We start from the raw sequence: 22,840 nt of genomic DNA, 5'->3' as shown, positions 1-22,840 counted from the left end.
TCTTTTTAAACCAGGTACTCCCAATGACCAATCCTTTTTCAGCACATAAATCCACAAGCTCTTCACCATTTCCATTTACAACACTGAACATCCCAGGTACACCAATTTTTCCCTCAACTGCCACATTACTCACCTTTGCATTCAAATCACCCATCACTATAACCCGGTCTCGTGCATCAAAACTACTAACACACTCACTCAGCTGCTCCATAAACACTTGCCTCTCATGACCTTTCTTCTCATGCCCAGGTGCATGTGCACCAATAATTACCCATCTCTCTCCATCAACTTTCAGTTTTACCCATATCAATCTAGATTTTACTTTCTTACACTCTCTCACATACTCCTACCACTCCTGTTTCAGGAGAAGTGCTACTCCTTCCCTTGCTCTCGTCCTTTCACTAACCCCTGGCTTTACTCCCAAGACATTCCCAAACAACTCTTCCCCTTTACCTTTAAGATTCGTTTTACTCAGAGGCAAAACATCCAGGTTGCTTTCCCCAAACATACCACCTATCTCTCCTTTCTTCTCATCTTGGTTACATCCAAAAACATTTAGACACCCCAATTTTAGCCTTCGAGGAGGAGAAGCACTCCCCACGTGACTCCTTCTGTTCCCCCTTTTAGAAAGTTAAAATACAAATAGGGGAGAGTTTCTATCCCTGGGACTCCTTTGCAACAGGCGGGAGCGCAGGGGTAACAGGTTCGATCCTGGCTGTTGGAGGTTTGTAGATTCTAAGAAGGTGCGCGTTCATTTGCACTTCGTTCGTATATATAAATATATATATATATATATATATATATATATATATATATATATATATATATATATATATATATATATATATATATATATATATATATATATATATATATATCTTTTTTTTGCGGCTGATTGCGCGTATAATATTGAAAATATGTTGGTAAAGGTTATTTACATGTAAAATTTACGAGCATTATCATCGTATATCGCTTTCCTACCAGTTTATTCATCATATATATATATATATATATATATATATATATATATATATATATATATACCATCGGGTGAAATAGATTTAGGTGTCTAGGTTCTCTGAGTTCGAGACGAATTTGACCAGTCATACGTATTGCATTCGAGCTCAAATATGATTTCTCTATTCAGGATATCGTATTGGCTTTAGAATATGCCCCATACTGATTCTCTTCACTTATACACCTAAGGTATTGGAAGTTATCTATGAACCTGATGATTATCTTGGCAGCATCCTTATTCATAATCAACAGCTCATTCTCAGCTTCTTATTCCCTTAAGAGAGTATTTGCCTAACTTCTTATAAATTCACTTGTGTTTAAATTACCTTAGGTCATTCTGAATCATTTTCAAATCCTTTACAATACCTTTAGATACTTCAAATACAGAACACTATGATGTTCTATTTTTCTAATTCCACATATCACTATACCTATAGGAACTATTATTCACGAAATTACATCCTCTTTATTATACTTTCCATGTCAAAGTACGAAAAAATAAAAAAGATGGAAAAAAAAGTTAATGAACACATGTAGTTGTTATGCAAATCAGGTAACTGAATCAACCAAAGAGTAATAGTTATGATGAAATGAATTATTTCCAGTGACCTGTACATACGCAGGCCTAATGAATAGTCCAACTCCCCCAAGGCTGGCCACAGTTTCCCAACTAATTATACCATCCAAATTAAACCAGCTTCACCAACGGGTAATAGACCAGCTTCAGTGCTAATGTCGCCTATTAACCAATTACACACAAACTCTCTAACTCAAGACAATACTAAGCCCATTTCCGGCACAAGGACCAAGATACTGTTCTCGGACAATGTAATTATGGACCCAAAAGCACCAGGTAACTTTGTTCTGCTACTTCCTTTAACATGATGAAGTAATCTCGCCAGGGACTGAATACTGGGAGGCTTGTGATTGTTTCCATTAAGTAACTGAGTGGGCAAGAGGGAGTTTATACCCGGGTCACATTAAGGGCGAAGCTCTCGCGGGAGTTGGGTTGAGGTATCAGCCTTCTGGTAAATGTGGGTTGTTGTCAAATAGTGCAAGGTTTAGCCACAGCGAGATGCTTATGTGTCCGTGTATCGCTAAAGTGGTTTGAGTGAGTTTCCATGTGTGTGTGCGTGTGTGTGTGTGTGTGTGTGTGTGTGTGTGTGTGTGTGTGTGTGTGTCTGTGTGTGTCTGTGTCTGTGTGTCTGTGTGTGTGTCTGTGTGTGTGTCTGTGTGTGTCTGTGTCTCTGTGATTTATATTTTTTGATAACTATTTCTGTTTCTCGTGTTGCAAACAGCTTAACCTTATATATGCATATATGTACCGTGTCTTTACTCAAATGTGTGTAAACACACACACACACACACACACACACACACACACACACACACACACACACACACACACACACACACACACACAAACAAACAGCGCACTGTTTGAGGAAAGAAGTGTGTATTATAATGGTCAATCCTCGTGTGGTGAGTCTCCACACAGAAACTATGATAATCTAAAGCCAGACGTGTGTCACAGGTTCGAACTCTTTCGACAAGTGGAGAGGCACACGGCTCATAAAAGTAGTGTCTAGAGTAATACCTACAGAATAGGGAGAGAGCAACAGAACCGCGGCGGTCAGAAAGTAATAGTTGCAGAGGGGTGATGCCAGAAGAAGTAAATGGGAAGAAGTCTTTTGGTTCCATCTCACTTATGAATAAAGCGATGGACGAAGAGCCAACTCACGTATGTAATCAATGCTTTACAATAGGGCGTATAAAAGAAGTCCCTCAAACATGGAGTAATCACAGCACCACTACAATAACTCAAGCTTTTGAGAGGCAACTTTTATGATGTTAATGTGAGTTTTTAGGGACACAGTGGAAGATATGGTTATATCCGGCATGTTCATGATACTGCAGGGCTGAATTCTGGTACTTCGAAACTGATACAAGTGATATTTCAACACAGATATAGGGAGAAATTGTGTCTTTGGATTTCAACCAGGTTACTGCTTCTCCATTTCGACATTTACCGGTCCGGCCTGAGAGGAGAGATATGCTCAGTGCGAGAAAGAGGACGATTATTAGAATATGGGAAGAAGGGGAATTAAGTTCAAGTGCGTACGTTAGAGTCATGAGCGCAAGAGTGAAAAGGCGTTAGGAACTGATGAAAGAGAATCATTTATGAAATGAAGAAACAGAGCAGTCGATAGGATAGAAGCTTGAGGGAACACCATTGGTTATAGGGTCCGAGAAAGAATATGAATTGTAGTACAATTTAGAAATGGATTGACTAGGGACCGCCAAACAACAGATCTATTGTGACTAAGTATATCAATTTTTTTTCTGGTTTTCAGGACCTTACTTGCCTGGCTAATGCAACGCTGTTGGACTTAGTGTGAACAACCGAGTGAATAGAGATACAAATCTATTTCCTCTGCGACTCGAAAATACAGATGATCACCCTAACGTTTTACACCATTTCGATCATTCCTTCGCTATTTTCCAGAGAACTTTTATCTAGTTGTACTGATAATCACTGGGGATTGTAACTATCAGGGTTATTTGAGAGATTTTTTCGAGTTACCACCTTCCATAGGATATAGTGGTTTCACTTATGAGTAAGTTTCTTCCGCCCTTCTCTCTGATATCTCTCCATATACTGTTGTATGATATATCTTTGTATGTAAGTACATTTATAACTGTATGTAAACATATGGGTGCTGTGTCTGGGTTTGTATGAAGTATGAGTCATTGTAGGCGTGTAAGGGTATATATGAGAGTGTATGCATTTGTGTGCCTATGTGTGTGTGCGTGGAATTCAAGTATATGGAGAGAGAGAGAGAGAGAGAGAGAGAGAGAGAGAGAGAGAGAGAGAGAGAGAGAGAGAGAGAGAGAGAGAGAGAGAGAGAGAGAGAGAGAGAGAGAGAGAGAGAGAGAGAGAGAGAGAGAGAGAGAGAGAGAGAGAGAGAGAGAGAGATTATGGAATGTGTTTGTGTGAAATATGTATGATTTGGATTATGTATGAGCACATTTGTATATGCATTTGTAAGAGTTTTTGTATACAGGTGCATGTCCACATGTATACATGAATATGTTCTGTCTGTCTGTGTGGATCTGTGTATGATACTGCATGTATGGCTTTGTGTGTTCTTGCGTCTATATGTGAGTTTATCTATGAATCTGTGCTTGCATGGTCGCGTTATCAAATGTGTATGTTTGTTTATATATGTATATAAATCCCTGTGATTCTGTGTTTGTATGTTCTGTGTCTGTATTTGTCATTACGTATTCATGAACATACATGAATGTGTATAGGGATCTCGCTGCTGTAAAAACTAAACCAAAAAAAAGAAAAAAAAAACCCCAGTTTTGTTTTAGACGCAGATATTACAATATGTTTTAAGCGGTTTTATCATTCAAGCAATATTGTGTTTTAGTAATTTAATGCATAGAGCCTAATGGTTTCAGTAATTTGATTCATGCACTAAGTGCACCAATCCCATTCAATTACAAATGTGCAATTACCTTTAATCAAATTTTTTCATGTCAGGGTTACCATTTTCCAGGATAAACATGTATCAAACTGCGCTTTAAAGTGAACATTAATGTAAAGTAGAGGAGACTGTTATATATATATATTTTTCTCCACGGCAACAATGTGGATACAAGAATATATATATATATATATATATATATATATATATATATATATATATATATATATATATATATATATATATATATATATATATATATATATATATATATATATATATATATATATATATATATATATATATATATATATATATATATATATATATATTTTTTTTTCTTCCAAAAGAAGGAACAGAGAAGAGGGCCACGTGAGGAAATTCCCTCAAAGACCCAGTCCTCTGTTCTTAACGCTACCTCGCTATCGCGGGAAATGGCGAATAGTATGAAAGAAAGAAAGATATATTCCTATGAGTCCACGGGGAAAATGAAACACGAAAAGTTCCCAAGTGCACTTTCGTGTAATAATCACATCATCAGGGGAGACACAAGAGAGAAATATAACAGTCAGTTGATATACATCGAAGAGACGAAGCTAGGACGCCATTTGGTAAACATGTGATTGTCCAATCACATGGACAATCACATGTTTACCAATCTATCTTGCAAACAAAATTTTTTTGTATTATTTTTTTCAGACATGACAAACAATTCTGGGATATTATAATTAATGAATCACATATTTAGGTATTAGAAAATATGAGTTCAATTAATGTATTTAGCTATACTGTAATGAGTTCATCAGTTTTCAATACGTGAGATAATTATACTAGAAAATGACTATTTTCACCTCACATCCTTATACCTTAATCCCTTATTCTCCCTTTATCTCCTCGTTTTCTCTCCTTCACTCCCTTGAATTCTCTCTCCCTCATATCCTCCCTCTCGTCTGTCTTCCTGCTGTATCTATCGTCTATCCTCACTAGTGTCTTCCTCCCTATATCCCTTAACTCCTCTCTCCCATTCCCTACCTCTCTATTGTCTCCCATTCTATCCATCCTCTATTCTCCCCAGTTTCTTCCTCCCTATATCCCTTAACTCCCATTCCCTCACTCTCTTCCATGTCCCCGTCTGTCTAATCTCTGTCCTCCCCAGTCTCTTCCTCCAGCTCACAGCGTAAGAGCCTCCCCTGGGCAGGTTGTGCCGTTGGCAGGTGGATGTGAAGTGTTTGCTCCTATACAAGGTGAAGCACCTCGAGAGGTAGAGCGGAGGTTGTGGGGAGGAGGAGGGGCTGGCTGGCTGGCTGGCGAGTGGGGGGTCGGTGGGGTTTGGCTGGGTGGGTGGGTGGGGATGGGGCTTTCAGGAGCCTTAGGATCCTTACGACACGAGGAAGTGTTGGAGGACCTGGTGGGGATGAGAGGCGGAGGAAAGAATGGGAGACCTGGTGTAAGCAGCGACGGACACTTATGAAGGGGGGTGAAAACACATTGGGTTATCACTAATGAAAACGCAAAAAAGGGGAAAATAAGGAGACGAGTATATTCGATGTTCTTCCCTGTACACAGTGTTCGACTGCAATATGCTTGGTATACTGCCGTTATATACCTTGTGTTCTGTCCCAAGGTGCTTGGAATTCTATCCCCATGTACCTGGTGATGTAGTCTCGTATGGGTCGTGTTCTCTCCCTCGTAATACAGTTCTAATCCTATGTATCGGGTGTTATATCTCCCTTGTCCTTGAAGCTATTACATGATTCATAGGTATTATAGCCACATCACCAGGAACTATAATTATTAGTATCATATATCATACTCGTATGTACATATAGCCACACATATTCATGTACATATATATTCATTGCCAGGAATAATAATAATTTGTGCTCTATACTATGCCTGCATATATACATAGCTATATATATACGTATATATATATACACATTGTCAGGAATTACAATTACTTGTTTCCTGCATTATACTTGCATAAACATATAGCTCTACATATAATAATACAGGTGAATATTACTATGAATTATTATAATTTACATATTGAATTATACCTGCACAGAAATATATTATACATATACGTATACATACACATATTACCAGTAATCTTAATAATTTGTACCCTATACTACACCTTGTATATACATAGAGCTATACATATACGTAGGTATGTATCCCTACACTTGTAGCCATTGTAATTGTAGCGCTGCATACCTAGTGTCATGCTGTTGTAGCTAAGAGTACCTAATGTTGTATCTAAATATACAGGGTGTTAAAAAACGATAGGTACAAAATTTGACAGTAGAGAGGGACACTCAAAGCAAACACTTTTTCAAAAATACCAAAAATTGCAAAACTAGTTAGTTTTCCAGATACCGAGCTTTAAAGTTTTAACTTTTGTATGTCTGAACTGGAAACTTTAAATGTAATATTAGCTTACAATCTGGCAACACTCGGTTGATTAAGGTGTGGCAACACTCGGTGTTTACGAATTAGTTCACCGTTGCACGTCGTGGTGACAACATGGCACATTTGTCTAATCAAAAAATCATTGCAGAAGATCCAAGAATGTTGTCTCGTGTCCAGCAATCCTTTCAGAAGAGGTGTCAGGTCTGCATTGAAGCAGAAGGAAGACACTTCGAACAGCTATTGTAGATTGTGATCGATAATACATCTGTTTACACAATATTTGTTTCATTTTTCACTATATCATCTGTTAGAAACGAAAATGCTTATGAATAGGTGTTAAGTTAAAACTTTAAAGCTCAGTATCTCGAAAACTAACTAGTTTTGCAATTTTTGGTATTCTTGAAAAAGTGTTTGCTTTAGGGTGTCCCTGTCTACTGTCAAATTTTGTACCTATCGTTTTTTAACACCCTGTATATGGGGTTATGGCTTTTCAAACCTGTTGTTCTAGCCCCTCGAATCTAGTGGAGTCACAACCCCCCCGTGTTCCTGTTGTTGTAGCTTCAAGTTGTACTGTAGTGTGCAGTCTGCTGTAGCCCCCAGTGTTTCTTCTTGTATTGTGTGATTGGCTTTGCATCTCTGAGTTACACGTAAGAATTACCTTTGCTCGTGATGTTTTATACCGTGCACTTCGCATGACAGATCAATTTCTATATCTGTTATCTCTCTCTCTCTCTCTCTCTCTCTCTCTCTCTCTCTCTCTCTCTCTCTCTCTCTCTCTCTCTCTCTCTCTCTCTCTCTCTCTCTCTCTCTCTCTCTCTCTCTCTCTCTCTCTCTCTCACACAAACACACACACACACACACACCAATACCTGAATATTCATTTATATTCTACGAAGTGAAATCCTTCCCCGTAGCTGCTACTCGCCTAGTGCTCCAGCCAACCAAGAGGGAGCAGGGAGGAGGACGAAGAGGACGACGAAAAATGAAAGAAAACCTCGACAGAGGATCGTCCAATTTCTCGCGAGATGAGTTCTGAGGAGAGCAGTAATAACGTGATCAATCTAACTTCGAGCTTTAGGTTGGCCTGCGTCACCCCTTAGCATTTAGGTTTTTTGGGGGGGACGATCAGTGTCAAGAGGTAATTCCTTTTTTCCACTTCCCATCAGATGGCCTCTCCGTCAACACCGCTTCTCCTCGGAACCAAACCCGGGAAAGCGACTGTACCAGCATAACCGCGACATCGTGTACTTAAGCACCGTATTCCCAAGAATATTTCCCAAGAAAGGCATCTGTACCGCTACTTTAGAACCTCCCTTGGCAATGTGTTGTCAGTTAACATGTCATCGGCAAAGAGGAGGTAAAGGCACTTCCTCAGTAACGCATATTACGCCGGCTTCGCTAGAGAAGGCTATGTGCCCAAGTAATTCAGCTCGATATGGATATATTTCTAATAGCGTATATACCTCTTCTGTTCCTGGTATGGCTCACTGAGCAGTGCGTGTCGGCGAAGAGGATCCTAACCTTCGTTACTACAACGTTCCTAGCGAAGCATCCCTCTCTCCTAGTTGGGTATCTCTAGTTCGTGTTAGGGCATTCATTTTACCTAGTAGGATATCTCTACTTACTAGTAGGAACTCCATCGTTCCTAGCAAGGAATCCTTCGTCCCTAGCAAGGCATCCATCGTTTCTAGCAGGGCATCCGCCTTTCCTAGCAAGGCATCCATCGATCCTAGCAATGAATGCATCGTACCTAACAAAACATTCATCATTCCTAGCAAGGCATCCATAGTCCCTAGCAACGAATCCCTCGTCCCTAGCTAACGATGTTTGTGTTGGCGTTACCGGTTTCTGACCCGCTTGTGACAAGTCACGATAGTTAAGGCTAATATGACTATCAGCTGACGAGAGTTCAATCTGGTTCAAGAATTACTTGCCCCAAAGGAGCCATGATCATCATCCTTCCACAGGATGCAACACAGCCTCGAAGCTGCAGGAACCTCCGCCCAGAAAAAGGGGTTCTTGGTGTTATGAATACAATAATGATGATGATAATGATAATAACGATGATTATGATAATTATATATGTAATGATAACAATAATGTAAATGATAACAAAACAATGATAGATACTGATAATAATGTAATAATAGTAATAAAGATGATAATAATAATAATGATAATGATTATAATGATGATGATGATAATAATATTATTGATGATAATGATGATAATAAATGATGGTGTCTTTCTTAGACAATGTCCCTAAAAACGCTCTCCATCCTAGTCATCGACCAACTCACGCCCAGACACATTTGAGAAAATTTTTCTCTAAATCTTCCACCGGAATAATTTCCAGTCACTGAGGGTATATAGAAAAAGAGTCCTTGTCACGCCTCCTCGACAGTCATAGCTTCACTCCCCAGGGCAACACCTGCCTTTAGCAAAGCGTAATGAATAAAGCCCTCTTGGAAGTTAGGCTATCAAAGTAACTCTAGTAACACAATCAAGTCAGGCTGCGTATCGTGCAAATTTCTGGCCCATAATCAAGAGCTTGGAAGTTCTATGGAAGGAAAACTTTCCCCAGAAATCACACAGTACCTGGATCATACGCCTTCGCGACCTCCACATCAACTAGCTGCTCTTAGGACCACTAATGAAGGCTTCTTCCATTACCCTCATGAGGACGATTCCTGAGTACGATGATGTGGCCTTCGATGTGGTCCTTGAGAGTCAGGACCAAAAGAAGGTCAAGGCCTTCAGTGGGTGAGCTGAATTGTGTCATGGTTGTGACGGTGTCAAGGCTTCGACGTGCTAGCCACAGCGTATGACAGGGTTGATAGGGATACCTTATGGATAAGGGATACCTTATGAAGGTTGCTACAAGCATATGATACGGGAGATAAGGTGCTATTTATATGCAGTATGAACTTTATACCAAGTGTGTGTGGATAAGAATAGAGTAAATGGTTCTCGATGAAGCTTGCTCTACGACAAGGGTATTCAATATCATTAATGTTGTTTAATCTGTTGATGGAGAGGGTGTTGAAGTAGGTAAATGTAAGGGTCTTGGAGAAAGGAGCAGGTCTAGAAAGGTTGCCGAAGAGTTTTGATGAGAGAAAAAAGTATATGTAAAATAAATGATACTATCTTTCATTGTCTTTACTGTTACTTTTATTACTGCTACTGCTATCATCATTATTGTCATTATCATATTATTATCATTATGTTATGATTATCACCATTATTGTCTTTATCATTTTATTATTATCATTATCATTATGATTGATGCTATTTTTTCAAGACATTGTTCTAGTAATAGTAGTAGTAGTAGTAGTAGAAGTAGTAGTAGTAGTAGTAGAAGTAGTAGTAGTAGTAGTAATAGTAGAAGTAGTAGTAGTAGTAGTAGTAGTAGTAGTAGTAGTAGTAGTAGTAGTGATGGTGGTGGTGGCAGTTGATACAAGTTCAGACGTAGGTATCATAATTCTGGATGCTTGCCTGCTTTAGAAGGTTATTAGAACTGCTTATATGTGTCATTCTTCATAAATTTTGTTCAGTATCTTGAAAGATCCCGAGCAGCCATCATGAAGCTTCTATTCTGTAGAGAGTTTGGCTTTATGTATCATTTTTTGTATGGGAAATTTATGAATTCCATTTGTACTTTCTAATGATTCACTTCCAAATCTTTCTGCTCTTGGGTTCTCTAGAAAATGCATTACGAGGCATGTTGTGAGAGAGAGAGAGAGAGAGAGAGAGAGAGAGAGAGAGAGAGAGAGAGAGAGAGAGAGAGAGAGAGAGAGAGAGAGAGAGAGAGAGAGAGAGAGAGAGAGAGAGAGAGGGAGGAGAGAGAGAGCAAAGGCCTGGGGGGTTTGGCTCAGCAAGTGTCTGGAGGCCAGAATTAATGTTCGTCATTTGTTACATTATTGGCTTCACGGAACTGATTAAATTGGTTTTTCGCGCGCCAAGTATGCGTCTAGGATTATTTACGAGTCGTTGCTTAATAGCGACGGTGATAGACATCGCTGTTATGTGCAGACGGGTTAGGAAAATTGAAACTGATGTCGCTTTATAGGCAGAAGCAGCTTGATCGCCGAAAACGTATTATGAAGATACTCTGAAGATACTGCTTATCTCCCTTATCTGAACACATATCTCGGTTTGAAATATACCGCTTTTCATCCTTATCCGAATGTATGTTCGTTAAGAATATCAACATCTTTGATATTCTGATTCGAGTTTTAGTATTTCTCGAGACGTAATTGTACTTTTGGGGTTGTTAATCTGGTACCCACCTAATCATATTGGATTTCTTGCTCAACTGAACGCAAGTAAGCTGGAATATCGACATTTTTGATATCCTCATTCCAGGTTTAGGCTTCCTCGATACGTAATTGTATTTTTGGTTGTGTATCTGGTACCCACATATCCCATGATTACTGCTTGAAAGGATTTGAAGTAAATAGAAACTTTCGTACCCTCGTCATTTCTTGTTAAAGTCAGATGAAGATGCTATATTTAAGCAGGGTTCTCAGTCCTCCGACAGTTTCTACTGACCTGACCTCAGTTTCTAAGTCGTCAAAATCGCCCGTCCGGTGATTAATAAGTTCGATGTAATGAAATTTGAATAACATTGATCATGGAATTACTCATGTATCTTCTAAGTTATATATCTATGTTACACTCCACTGCAGTGATCTAGGTCGTGTAATATCTATTCATATCAGGAAATTATCAAGTTTTACAGCGTCTTTAAATTTTTCTCAACTTCTTTGCAAGAAGATTTACCGCTTCTCTCTCTCTCTCTCTCTCTCTCTCTCTCTCTCTCTCTCTCTCTCTCTCTCTCTCTCTCTCTCTCTCTCTCTCTCTCTCTCTCTCTCTCTCTCTCTCTCTCTCTCTCTCTTCTAGCGTTTCCTTGTATCCAACTCGTATCTTCATTTTTTCACTACTTCTCTTAGTTTTGCCTTGCTTCCTACATCTCTTCCTTCGCACCTGTTTATTCTCACACTCACTCGCCCTCATTTACTCCCTATCCTCAATCCTCAACTCCCCAATTTCTCGTTCTTTGTCTGTCAGTCGCTACTGCCTTTTGATACGTACCTAACCCATGCCTTTCTCATACCACTGTTCTACTCCCAAACTGTCCTTGGATCTCCCTCACTTAGTCAGTCCCTTCAGTTAGTATTTCCACCGTCCATCTATGGGATCCCTATATAGCCTTACCTCCCATATCCCTCCTTACGTCACATCTACTCATTACCGCTAATAGCTCTACATCTCACTATTTTTTCTTTTTCTTTTTTTTCAGTTTCAATCAAAAGCGACCCTTTCGCCTCACCACCCACTCCCTCACAAACACTTCTCCCTACTGTCCCAAGCATTATTGACGCCCGCGGGGGTGTCCACCACTCCTCGAGAGAGAGAGAGAGAGAGAGAGAGAGAGAGAGAGAGAGAGAGAGAGAGAGAGAGAGAGAGAGAGAGAGAGAGAGAGAGAGAGAGAGAGAGAGAGAGAGAGAGAGAGAGAGAGAGGAGAACCCTTTTAGTCTGACCAAATGCTGGCTTGGTGGAGGGTCACCGCCGTTGCTGATGTATATATGGTCGAAATTTGCTCCCCTCGGCCATCGACCATATCCTGGCCCAACCATTTTGCCAACATTCACTTGAAACTGGCTACCCCTCAGTTTTTGACACGTAGAGTTGAAGGAGAATCAGCGAGGATTCGTGAATCTTGCGTGAGGCTTACGTATTTCTTCTTCAGCTGTCCATTTCTGCTGCAGTGATAACCGTAGTGCTTCCGCCTGCCACGAAGGGGTCCCGGGATCGATTCTGGCTGTAGGAGGTTTGTATGTTCTATGAAAGTGCGCATTCATATGCATTATATTCGTATATATATATATATATATATATATATATATATATATATATATATATATATATATATATATATATATATATATATATATATATATATATATATATATATATATATATATATATATATATATATACATGATATGCTCTACTACAGCATGGATTCGATCTTAACAGGCCTCCACTATCAAAGTCAAACAATTCAGTTTTGTTGTCTTCGTTCAATCATCGGGCTAATGGTATACTACAGGGGATGCCAGTGCTCCCAGAATAGCGTACACCGATCCTATAACCACTCCCTTTCACCATCACTATATGATAAAGTTGTGGCCGAAGATTCAATATCTTCCGAAGGTACGAGCCATCGATAGCAACTACCATCTCCTCTTGGATGATTGAAGAGGGTTTCCCCTGACTTTATTAACCAACGTATCGTGCCTGACTCCTTGTATATCAAGAGACGGGTACTGAGCAGCTCATTGCAATATGAGTGCTCAAACCATGCCACATTCACTCAGTCCTGAAACAAAGTGTTTTTGTTAACTGTGTAGGAGTTCCCTCTCCACTCTTACACTTCCGTCTCCGGACGTGCAACATAATACTTGAGAAACATTCTTTCTTGGACTACAGTCTCTACTGACACGCTTAGCACTGTGCACTTGATCAGTAGTCACTAAGTTCCACATTCTTAAAACGTAAGATGACACTGTTGCTTAAGCAGTGCTTACTGGGGCGCCTTTCGTCTCTCCCGGGTCTTTTTTACCTCTCATAAGTCAAGCCGTGATTCACTGGGGGTATGGTGTGACAAAAACCACAATTTTTGGATTCTTTAAGTGGTCCATACGGGTCACGCGAACTGTCTCCCTTGCTTTGACGCTTCAATTGGAATTCGTTTCCATGAACTCTCCAAGTAATCTATTTGGTCCCGTGAGCTTTTCCCGTAAACCTGGGGACGGGTCGACAGCTGTCCTAGCCTTGAAATATAACTAACTGATCCCCTTGCATATCATCATCCAAAGCAGTCCAGTGTTACGAATTGATAACATCTCTGATCGCTTTCTGCCAGCATCGTTTCGCGCTGAGGAATACATTGTGCGTGTCTAAGCTAAAGCGGGTTTGCAAGTGATCCCTTGCATTATGCACAGGGCCTGGCTTAAAAGACAGCAGTTCACAGGAGTAATCTCTTCATCTCTCCATAAAGAATAAAGCGACGAAGGTCTTCGAAAGAAGTATCCAGAGCTGAATCAATGGCACACTGGACATCAGCGAGGTGGCACTCATATTAAATGCAACTGTCACGTCCAGCTTGTTGCATCAGCTGCATCACTATCTTATTCATCCTGTCCACCAACCCATTACTTAGCTGGGTGGAAAGGAGAGCTTTGTGTGTGTATGTGAGCTTTGTGTGTGTATGAGTGTGTGTGTGTGTGTGTGTGTGTGTGTGTGTGTGTGTGTGTGTGTGTCTTTCTGTCTGTCTGTCTGCGTGCCCTTATACTCACGGTCCATCCAGTCGTGCCAAAAGGTTATGCCATCGTAATCTAGGCTTGTACCATCACACTCACGGGTCATACCGCCGTGCTCAGGGACTGCGCCATCGTGCTCGAAGGAGTTAATTTACGTGAGTGCTTGCCTGCCTGACCGTGTATCTCAGCCCGGCTCGTCTTGGCATGCAGGTAAAATGTGTTATTTCCCTTGCATTACCTTTATGTCTTCTTCGTAAGGTCGAATGTTGCATGCAACGGCAAACAGCGGAGTTTGATTTTCTTTTCGCCATTGAAGTCGTTTCAGGTTTGTGTGTCTAGAGAGACCAGCCTTTGGGAAAACGAATTATTACATGTGTTTGATGATGACCACCTTATCAAAACGCTTGTCAGTTTAAGTTATCCATAATTGCTAGGTAACACTAATGAAAGACACGGCAAACGGCAAAGACCTGTTTTTTTTAGACTTCTGTGAACTGAATGAATTTTCAGTCCATTTCTCTCCCTGAAGCCAAGGCTTCTCTATGCTGAACGCAAAAGAGAAGTCAAAAAGTGCTGGAAATTCCTACTAGTGTTTATATGCTTCTCCATAAGTTTTCGACTCGTTTAAAAGGTTCGAGGCCAGAATACCAGCATTTCAGAGTGAAGCGTAAGAGGTTTAAATCAGACATATTTTTTTTTCTTTCCATGTGGATATGAAATAATTTTTCCCTTTCATGAGCACGTTCGAAACGTTTTGGCAACACTGAATGGAGCAAGCGTCGTTGATCTTCCTCGTGCGTTTGTGAGTTCCTCTTTATGTCGAAGTTCCTCTAAGATTTCCCGGTGAGGGAACTCAAATGATGAGCTCTCCATGGCAGGCGGGCGGGCCCCTGTAACTGACAGGTCTTGGCAGCAGCATCCTACTGCAGCTGGACGTCCTTGGGTTAATGAACTGCAATGATATGTATTCCGCTTTGTAAAATGACGATGATTATAGCCTCGCCGAAGGAGACTTTCTAGACGGCGTGTCACCAAAAGGTTGGCGGCGCTCGGGTAGTACTCTCACTCTCTGTCTCTCTGTCTGTCTGTCTCTCTCTCTCTCTCTCTCTCTCTCTCTCTCTCTCTCTCTCTCTCTCTCTCTCTCTCTCTCTCTCTCTCTCTCTCTCTCTCTCTCTCTCTCACCTCCATTATCTGTGACTAAGTCACGTGAACGAAATGATACACTAATCTGTTTCTTAGCAAAACCGTCCATTTATTTCTCCAGTTTTCTGTCTGGTTGTTATACATATCTATCATGTACCCGCTTGATTATATATTTGCTTCTTGCGTCCGTTGCTATTTATAACATTCTATATCTCTGTTCACTTTATCTGTAATTCTTTTACTCAGTCTTAATGCATCCACCTATCCAGATGAGAGTGTTTTACATATCTATGTATTAAACCTCCCTATATCCATCTCTAATATTTGACTAACAACATATTCAGTTATCTATATCTTATATATTAATCACTTATTAGTCCCTAGGTAGCTATATATCTATCTACAATCATTCCCGTTTCCCTATCAGCCATCTTACCTAATCCTCTCTGAAATATAGAAGCAAATGGTGATGATTAAGTTTATTTAGTATGTTTATCACTATATAGCGATCATATACATCTTTTTTATGTACAGAGATTATGTATCTATGAATATGCAGCGATGACGTACCACTGTCTGTGTAGTAAATGCGTTTCTGGAGACGTTCGTAGATTGTATGTGTCTTCATCCAATAGCTTTTACAGGAATTTCACATCACCTACCAGGTTGTGAGGTCCATCTGAACCTTTTTTTGTGTGTGTTGGATGCTCCAGTCAAAGACAACGCTCTCTATCTAAAGTGGACCTAAATTGATAAAAAGAGACAATTATGAATTGGAAAAAAGAAAAGACAATTGAAAGTATCTACAGAGGACAGGAAACCCACCATCCCAAAGGTTTGTTAAGGGTTGAGTGGTCGCGTCTTGGGTATTGAGGTATATACATGGGAAAGGTATAGAATTTCAGGATTCAAAAGTGTGTATTCTCGAGAGAAAATGTGACTCGGATCTACAATACAGAAAGGTGAAGGAAGGGCCTTGCGACATGCGCTAAAAAGAAGCACTTCATTTCAACCCCCACTCGACACCGTCAGCTGAGCTAGGCTGGTCGGGGAAAATGTTTAAATACAAAATACGATTCCACTATCCCTAAGAAGAATTCAAGCCACACTGGGCTCATGTAGGTAAAAGTAACGTAAGAGTTGGTGCAATCCGTAGCAAAACATCATGTAGTTTCCAGAAAATACTTCCATGCTATTTCATATATATATATATATATATATATATATATATATATATATATATATATATATATATATCCCCTTGGGATAGGGGAGAAAGAATACTACCCACGCATTCCTCACGTGTTGTAGAAGGCGACTAAAGGGGACGAGAGCGGGTTAGTGCTCATCCTTCTCGAAAGCTCAGATTGGGGGGTCTAAATGTGTGTGGATATAACCAAGATGAGAAAAAAGGAGAGATAGGTGGTATATTTGAAAAAAGGAACCTGGATGATCTGGCTGTGAGTGAAACGAAGCTCAAGAGTAAAGGGGAAAAGTGGTTTGGGAATGTTTTGGGAGTAAAGTCAGTGGTTGGTGAAACACAAGAGCAAGGGAAGGAGAAGCGCTACTCCTGAAACAGGAGTGGTGGGAGTATGTGATAGAGTGTAAGAAAGTAAACTCTAGATTGATGTGGTTAAAACTGAAAGTGGATGGAGAAATATGGGTGATTATTAGTGCTTATACACCTGGGCATGAGAAGAAAGATCATGCAAGGGAATTGTTTTTGGAGCAGCTGAGTGGGTGTGTTAGTAGTTTTAATGCAAGAGACCAGGTTATAGTGATGGGTGATTTGAGTGCAAAGGTGATTAATGTGGTAGTTCAGAGAGTAATTGGTGTACAAGGGGTGTTCAGTGTTGTAAATGGAAATGGTGAGGAGCTTGTAGATTTTTGTGCTGAAAAAGGACTGGTGATTGAGAATATCTGATTCAAAAAGAGAGATATACATAAGTATAGGAATGTAAGTAGGAGAGATGGCCAGAGAGCGTTATTGGGTTATACGTTAATTGATAGGCGCGCGAAAGAGGGACTTTTTGGATGTTAATGTGCTGAGAGGTGCAATTGGAGGGATGTCTGATCATTATCTTGTGGAGGCGAAGGTGAAGATTTGTAGAGGTTTTCAGAAACGAAGAGAAAATGTTGGGGTGAAGAGAGTGGTGAGAGTAAGTTAGCTTGGGAAGGAGAGGTGTGTGAGGCAGTACCAGGAGAGACTGAATGCAGAATGGGAAAAGGTTAGAGCAATGGACGTAAGGGGAGTAGGGGAGGAATGGGATGTATTTAGGGAAGCAGTGATGGCTTGCAGAAAAGATGCTTGTGGCATGAGAAGCGTGGAAGTTGGGCAGATTAGAATGTGTAGTGAGTGGTGGGATGAAGAAGTGAGATTGTTAGTGAAAGAGAAGAGAGAGGCATTTGGACGATTTTTGAAGGGAGACAGTGCAAATGACTGGGAGATGTATATAAGAAAGAGGCAGGAGGTCAAGCGAAAGGTGCAAGAGGTGAAAAAGAGAGCAAATGAGAGTTGGGGTGAGAGAGTATCACTGAATTTTAGGGAGAATAAAAGGATGTATTGGAAGGAGGTAAACGTGATGCGTAAGACAAGGGAACAAATGGGAACATCGGTGAAGGGGGCTAATGGGGAGGTGATAACAAGTAGTGGTGATGTGAGAAGGAGATGGAGTGAGTATTTTGAAGGTTTGTTGAATGTGTTAGATAATAGAGGGGCAGATATAGGGTGTTTTGGTCGAGGTGGTGTGCAAAGTGAGAAGGTTAGGGAGAATGATTTGGTAAACAGAAAAGAGGTAGTAAAAGCTTTGCGGAAGATGAACACTGACAAGGCAACGGGTTTGGATGGTATTGCAGTGGAATTTATTAAAAAAGTGGGTGACTGTATAGTTGACTGGTTGGTAGGGATATTTAATGTACGTATGACTCATAGTGAGGTGCCTGAGGGTTGGCGGAATGCATTCATAGTGCCATTGTACAAAGGCAAAGGGGATAAAGGTGAGTGTTGAAATTACAGAAGTATAAGTTTGTTGAGTATTCCTGGTAAATTATATGGGAGGGTATTGATTGAGAGGGTTAAGGCATGTACAGAGCATCAAATTGGGGAAGAGCAGTGTGGTTTCAGAAGTGGTAGAGGATGTGTGGATCAGGTGTTTGCTTTGAAGAATGCATTTGAGAAATACTTAGATAAGCAAATGGATTCGTTTGTAGCATTTATGGATCTGGAGAGGGCATATGATAGAGTTGATAGAGGTGCTCTGTGAAAGGTATTAAGACTATATGTTGTAGGAGGCAAGTTGTTAGAAGCAGAGAAAAGTTTTTATCGAGGATGTAAGGCATGTGTACGAGTGAGAAGAAAGTGATTGGTTCTCAGCTAATGTCGGTTTGCGGTAGGGATGCGTGATGTCTCCATGGTTGTTTAATTTGTTTATGGATGGGGTTGTTAGGGAGGTGAATACAAGAGTTTTGGAGAGGGGGCAAGTATGCAGTCTGTTATGGATGAGAGAGCTTGGGAAATGAGTCAGTTGTTATTCGCTGATGATACACCGCTGGTGGCTGATTCGGGTGAGAAACTGCAGAAGCTGGTGACTGAGTCTGGTAAAGTGTGTGAAAGACGAATGCTGAGAGTAAATGTGAATAAGAACGAGGCTATCAGGTACAGTTGGGTTAAGGGACAATTCAACTGGGAGGTAACTTTGAATGGAGAAAAACTGGAGGAAGTGAAGTGTTTTAGATATGTGGGAGTGCATTTGGCAGCGGATGGAACCTTGGAAGTGCAAGTGAGTCACAAGGTAGGGGAGGGGGCGAAAGTTCTGGTAGCGTTGAAAAATGTGTGGAAGGCGAGAACGTTATCTTGGAAAGCAAAAATGGGTATGTTTGAAGGAATAGTGGTGCCAACAATTTTATATAGTTGCTAGGCGTGGGCTATAGATAGAGTTGTGCATTTGTCGACAACAAATGCATTCGATATCATCTGATGCCGTATATCAGCTATACGTTCACTAATCCTTTGGCCATACCTCGTTGTTTCCCCATAGTACATGGTCAGACATCCATTACATGATATACCGTACACCACATTTTCCCCGTTGATACTTCTATAACTTCTGTTTTCAACACATCGCCCATCTTTATCCCTGACGAGACAACAGCATTAATTTCTGTCCTTTGTCAGTATCTCTCCACATCTGAGGCTTTCCTTCAACTGGGTACCGTTATATCTGTCTTGTTTTTCACTTACTTTTCTCAACATTTCCATTGCGCCTTTTCATTATTCTGTTGACTTTCCTCTCGAGTTTGATGAACAAACCTTCCGGCTAACTTTTTGAACACCTTGATGAAATGTCTACTCTCTTCTTCCAAGTACTCATTACGGTATATTCTGATTGCCCTTAAAAATGATAACGAACCTAGTGATTACTTCAGACTTTGTTCTTTCGTTATGGTCCAAAATATAATGAACAGGACCATTACTGTCGGTGGGTTTACGGTACACCGAGAAATATGCACTCAGGTCAAACCACCATATTTTTGTCTCTAAACAAAGGGTACTTTTCCATCATTCCTCCTCTTCCACTGATAGCTATATACCTTTGCTGACATTTATTAACACTTAATTTGCTGTCCATTTTGGAATCCTTTGAAACTATTACATCATCAGTTTATCTGATCTGTGTGTTGGTATCCTTTGAAACTATTACGTTATCTTAAGTACTGCATGACTAAAGTAGAGATGGGGACAAGATTTTAACATCACGAAGGAGAACAGTAGATGGCGCCCTAGTTACGTCTCTTCGTTGTATATCAATTGACTTATATTCATTTCTTGTATCGCCCTTGATGATGTGATTATTACATGAAAGTGCACTTGGGAACTTATCGTGTTTCATTTTCCCGTGGACTCATAGGAATATATATATATATATATATATATATATATATATATATATATATATATATATATATATATATATATATATATATATATATATATATATATATATATATATATATATATATATATATATATATATATATATATATATATATACACGTGTGTGTGTGTGTGTGTGTGTGTGTGTGAGAAAAGAATGTTCGAATCCCTTTAATACATTAGCTCCATGACAGGTTCAGGAAAAAAAGGAAGAGAGATATTAAAATATTTTTCGCTCGCTAATTGATTTTATAACGAGCCTCTCTGCCCAGGGTTGCATCCCCTGCCGGATGCACGTGTACTTGGCTTCCAATGCGCACAGCTCCCGGCTGGGGGCAGGAGGCTGCTATGGGCTAGATGTATCATGGACGAAGTCTTGGATCATACTCACTCTGCCAACACACTGGTTTGTTCTCATTCACAGGAGAGACTCAGTTTAAGCATCCTGATATATCTTTTTTTTCTCCATTCCCTAGAACCAAGACTGATTCGATCATTGAGCACGACGGTACGAACCTTGAGTACAACGGTACGATCACTGAGTACGATGGTATGACCCATGAGCACGAGGGTACGATCCTTGAGCACGATGGTGTGACCTATGAGCTCGACTGGGCGACTATTGAGCAGGCAAGTACGACCCTTAAGCACGATGGCACCGACACTAAACAAGATATCGAGGCCCCTATGCACAATAGTACGATCCTTGAGTAAGATAATAGTACCATTTGACTTAACCCATAATGCTCCTGTAGTTCAAATATGATATATGACGAACGTTCGTGTCTGAAATTGTACCATCGTTCTCAAGACTGCACCGTCGTGCTCAAGGCTGTACCGTCGTGCTCAAGGTTGTACCGTCGTGCTCAAGGTTGTACCGTCGTGCTCAAGGTTGTACCGTCGTGCTATAAGGGATGTACCGTCGTGTCCATTCTTACCCAGGGGAGCATCTCATACCTCGATATATATATATATACATATATATATATATATATATATATATATATATATATATATATATATATATATATATATATATATATATATATATATATATATATATATATATATATAGGTGAGAAAGAATACTTCCCACGTAGTCCCTGCGTGTCGTAGAAGGCGACTAAAAGGGGAGGGAGCTGCGGGCTGAAAATCCTTCCCTCTTGTTTTTTTTTTTCCAATTTTCCAAAAGAAGGAACAGAGAAGGGGGCCAGGTGAGGATATTCCCTCAGGTGCCCAGTCCTCTGTTCTTAACGCTACCTTGCTAATGCGGGAAATGGCGAATAGTTTGAAAGAAAGAAAGAAATATATATATATATATATATATATATATATATATATATATATATATATATATATATATATATATATATATATATATATATATATATATATATGTATATATATATATATATATATATATATATATATATATATATATATATATATATATATATATATATATATATATATATATATATATATATATATATATATATATATATATATATGTATATATATATATATATATATATATATATATATATATATATATATATATATATATATATATATATATATATATATATATATATATATATATATATATATATATATATATATATATATATATATATATATATATATATATATATATATATACATATATATATATATATATATATATATATATATATATATATATATATATATATATATATATATATATATATATATATATATATATATATATATATATATATATATCTATATATTTCATCCGTTCCTTTAATGTGAGCTTCCGTTAATATTCATTTTCTGATAATGGTTTGCTTTCCGTATTTTCCTTTTTTCTGACAAACGTGTAACTCAGTGAAACTTTTAGATTTGCATTGTTTGTACCTGCAGATTTCTATATGGCTTTCAACTTAACTTTGAGCTGAATTTGACTTCGTCAACAGCGTTGGTGAAAGGGGTACAAAGAGAGGCTAACGGAGGAGAAGAAAAGTTACAATAGTAAGTGAAAAGAGAATGAGAGTGGGAAGGACTGACAGAAATGCTTGGAAGTGGAGGGAGGGTGGGAGTGAGAGAGAGCAAAAAATTCGAGGGAGGGAGAGAGTTAGAGTGAAACAGGGGAAATTAGGTAGCATCGGAACGTAAAAGGGAGGGAAAGTGAGGAAGGGAGTGTGAAAGACAGTTACAGTCAAAGTGGGTGGAGAGAGAGAGAGAGAGAGAGAGAGAGAGAGAGAGAGAGAGAGAGAGAGAGAGAGAGAGAGAGAGAGAGAGAGAGAGAGAGAGAGAGAGAGAGAGAGAGAGAGAGAGAGAGAGAGAGAGAGAGAGAGAGAGAGAGAGAGAGAGAGAGAGAGAATAAATGAATTAGCTTAGGCTAGGCTAGGCCAGGTTAGGTTAGGTTTGTTGGTTAGGTTAGAGTTGTTAGATTACGTTAGTATTGGTTGATATCAGGCCGAGTTGGGTCAAGTTTAAGGATGATCAGGGTAGAATAGCCTGAA

This window comes from Panulirus ornatus, chromosome 8 (assembly GCF_036320965.1).
Source record: "Panulirus ornatus isolate Po-2019 chromosome 8, ASM3632096v1, whole genome shotgun sequence".
In the NCBI taxonomy this organism is placed as follows: Eukaryota; Metazoa; Arthropoda; class Malacostraca; order Decapoda; family Palinuridae; genus Panulirus; species Panulirus ornatus.
This window is presented reverse-complemented; position numbering follows the sequence as displayed.